Source organism: Salmo trutta, chromosome 29 (assembly GCF_901001165.1).
Source record: "Salmo trutta chromosome 29, fSalTru1.1, whole genome shotgun sequence".
Lineage (NCBI taxonomy): Eukaryota > Metazoa > Chordata > Actinopteri > Salmoniformes > Salmonidae > Salmo > Salmo trutta.
Window position 1 is genome coordinate 7958351 of NC_042985.1, and position 4292 is coordinate 7962642.

Genomic DNA, 4292 nt, shown 5'->3' on the forward strand with positions numbered 1-4292 from the left:
GGAGGATGTAACCCCTACAGACAAAAAAAATCACATTTGAGGTTGCTCTGTACAGCATTTGAATGTTTTATATATATATGTATGGATGAGACCAATATGTAGAGTACAAAAAAGCAATTGAATTAACACCTTTTAATCACTAATGTAATATCTTTCATAGGATATCTGGGTCATTGAATTAACACATTTGAATCACGAATGTGATTAATCTCTTTGATAGCTATGACAAAAAACAGTACAGTATGAAGATAGGCCAAAACTGCTTCTCCAGTAGAAATCCCCGATCACATGTGTCATGTCAAAGCGACGTTGACTAGCAAAGACGTCAAATCAAAGGCATTCCTTCGATATAAAGTTGTTTTTCTACGAAAATTAAAACGTGTCAGTTTGTCACTTTCACGAGTTTTGAGTAATAACATGTTCAACCACTTAAAACATTGGTTCGATTCTTGATTGTACCTTTAGATTTTGAGAAAATTAACAACTAAGGAATCATTTTTCACTTTTCTCATTGACTTCTCAAACCCCAAACTCCAGCCTGGTCTGTTTGGTCTGTTTTGCAAGCGTTCCCGGAAGTCTCGCGATGCGCCTCTAGGTTTAGAAACTCCGTGGCTATGACGTCTGGGTCCGAAAATTGTCTGCAGAGCTAGTTGTTGTAATGTATTTATAATATAAAATAAACATGAGCTGATGCACACCCAGAATAATAGTTTGTGTGGAGGTGCTGACTAACGGCGAATAAACTATGAACTATCAAAATAAAGATAGTCGCACATTCCATGTATATAATATCCCAGCAATTTAATGGGTATTTCAGGCACAGTGATGCCGAAACGTTGGTAAATACCCATTAAATTGCTGGGAGATTATACATGGAGTGTGCGACTTTCTTTATTTTGGTAGTTTATAGTTTATTCGCCGTTAGTCAGCACCTCCACACAAACTATTATTCTGGGTGTGCGTCAGCTCATGTTTTTTTAATGTAATATATTTTTAAGACAGCAGAGGGGGACAGAATGCAAATCAACACTATGACTAAATTAACAGACCCTATCAACCGAGCCCAGAGCTCATCATCATCCGTACACGTTCTGCTGTAATAGTAATAAAAAAACATTATCTGCTGTCATTTGCACTCACAGCAGGCATTGCGATGCTCACTTTAGGAATGGTTAACGAGAGCAGGTCCATAGGGGGACTACAGGGTGTGAGACGACTGACTCCTTCACGTTTAACGGCCATGTCAACTGCAAGATAGTATATGCGAAGGATACCCTTTTTTTAGGTCTTACACACCATAGACCTACACCAAACAGCTGGTCAGGCCATTATGGTACAGACTTCCCACTCAATCCAGGTCTCTGCAGATTAACCTTTTCTTTAAAATGAACATTTATTTGCCTTTGATATTTTATGTTGGCAAGGTTGGGGAGTGACTGAATACATAATCAGTTACATTTAAACATATTACAGAAAACTGTAACTAATCAGTTTTCTTACCAGCAAACATATTGTAATCAGATTACAGATACTTTTGAAAAAATAGATGATTACTTATTGGATTAATTTCAAATTCAGAAAGGAATGTAGGCTATATAATGAATTGAATTGAGTGCTATTTATTGGCCCCTAGGTTTGTTAGTGTGGTGCTACAGTGACAAAATATGTCAGAATTCTCTGCAAAGACTGGGGAGCTAAAGCCGCTGAACAGACAGATGCAAGGGCTTTACAGGGCAGCGAGAGGGGAACCCTATAACCCTCCTCACACCTGTTGCCTTTACCAGCTGAGGCCACTGGCTGAGCCAAGCCAGGCCTAGAGTTTGGTTTGTCCCCAACGGTGGGGCTGGAGGCAGGGACAGGAGCTGTCACTGCCAGAGATGGGGGCTGGGATTGACAGTTGCCTCTTGTTGGATTTGGTTGCAGTTGAACCCCAATTGGCCACCTCAGACAGTGAGGACTCTCTTTGTCAGGCTGGTGCCTCCAGGCTGTTTGTGGATGTGCTGTGTATTTGCTTGTTGCTTTCAGGAAGAAGAAAAACATATCTGCAAGATTCCACTTTGTCTTCAGAACATTTCTAATAGCTGCTTTGGGTGGTCTTTGTGGAACTCTGCATTCAGATTGCGTGTGTGACATGAATGTTCTGAATTTCTGAAGAAACTGTAGAATAAACTTCTAGGGCTAGGATTGTGCTTTGTCTAAGTTTAGGCTCTGTGGTGAATCTATTTACTTAGTCTTGGGTACACCACTGAATCTTCTATTTTTATAGATCTCTTTTTGTCTATGACATGCCAATCATTGACGCAAACAGCAGAGACACAGTTATTAAGGATGAGCTGTAAGTCTAATCAGACAGATGAGTTGTCTATTCAGTCTTATTAAGTTCAATCTGCTGACCATTACAGTGCTAGCTGTGCCACCAGAGACTCTGGGTTCGATCCCAGGCTCTGTCGCAGCCGGCCACGCCCGGGAGGTCCTTGGGGTGACGCACAATTGGCCCAGCGTCATCCGGGTTAGGGAGGGTTTGGCCGGCAGGGATATCCTTGTCTCATCGCGCACTAGCGACTCCTGTGGCGGGCCGGGCGCAGTGCACGCTGACCAGGTCGCCAGGTGTACAGTGTTTCCTCCGACACATTGGTGCGGCTGGCTTCCGGGTTGGATGTGCGTTGTGTCAAGAAGCAGTGCGGCTGGGTTGGGTTGTGTTTCCGAGGACGCATGGCTCTCGACCTTCGCCTCTCCCGAGTCCGTACGGGAGTTGCAGCGATGAGACCAGACTGTAACTACTACCAATTGGATAACACGAAATTGGGGAGAAAAAGGGAAAAAATCAAATAAAAGAATCTCCTGACCTCCAGACAGTGGCTCACCACACTATGATTCAGGTGCTTTCAGCTCCAATCCAAGAGGGACACGATGCTGGATCCTACTGTCCTCTCATCATCATTTGATATGGAATGAGGTGCCAGGTGACATGGCAATCTAGCACATCATGAATTAGTTAGTTATGTTGATCTAGGCCTATAAAGTGTTGAGTAGAGTGAACCAGCATACATTGTGGCCGTTGAGTGAGGACAGGACTTGACGGCCGCCTATAGCCTGGTCATTGATGTTTAGAAATAAATGAGACTGTTGTCGATGATACATTTTCCCCTACCCTTTAGCTGGCAGTGCCCAGCACATGGATGATCGGTCAAAAACTCAACCAAATCAGACTTAGCCAGGCTATACTCAGAGATTTTATTTCAAGTGCCAGACCAGATGAGGCAAGCAGATGGTTCTGTCATTTTCCAAATATATGTGAAAATAGGCTGGACAACTATGAAGCCATTTGACCAGCCATGTGTGACCAGCTGACAGGAGACTAATCTTTGCCACCAGGAGATGGCAAACTTTTTAAAGTCTGTTAACCCATTCAACACTAAGTCCATAGAACACTTCCTTTGTCCAATATCAATCAGTGGAACAGTTATGTCAGCTGGAATGCATGATGAAAATAGAGATTGGTTGAAGGGAATTGTTATTTCATGTTGCCTCACTTTAGTTTGGTGTGGGGAATCTGCAGAATTCTTTGACAGTTTTTTTGTGAATGGCTTTTTATGCTTCATGCAGTTCCTGACAGCTGGACAGAGCAAGATATCTGAGACAAACATGAACAGTTGCTATGGCAAACATATTGTCCATGTGCCTATACTGTAGTGTTATTGTAAGGCAGTATGTCAGATGTTTGTACATTTATGTCTCTGCCTTTCATTGGTGTATCTGCAGTGGTGTATGAGGAGATACATTGAGTTGATGTCAATGACATCATGCAGAAAGAGTGGGCTTAAAGCTTTATTTTGTTTTGCTCCCTGAGACCATGTACAAAACAAGCCCAATTGCAAACCCACGTGTATCTTTAGGAGAGAATACCATTTTAGAGTATTTCCAACCCCTGAAACCGTTCTTTCCCTGCAGTGCCTCATGTACTGCGGAGTTGGTCACTGTGGTAATGGCAGCCATTGATATTTGTCCATGTAACTCATTTTAGCAGTTTCCGTTATGTACACTGAATTCCAAATAAGGAACCATCGACAACAACATGTTCTATAGAAGGACCTTTTGAGAAAGAAGAAGGCAGTTTCCTTGGTAACTTGCATATCAATGATCCCTCCTCCAATGAATACCTTGGAGGAAGATACAGTTGGTGACCATCAACACATTTGTGGACTATTGTACAGTATGGCCCAAAGAAGATAACACACATTATTTAACAAGACAATTTCTACTTAAGTTATTGCTTACCGGTGAAGTTTTAT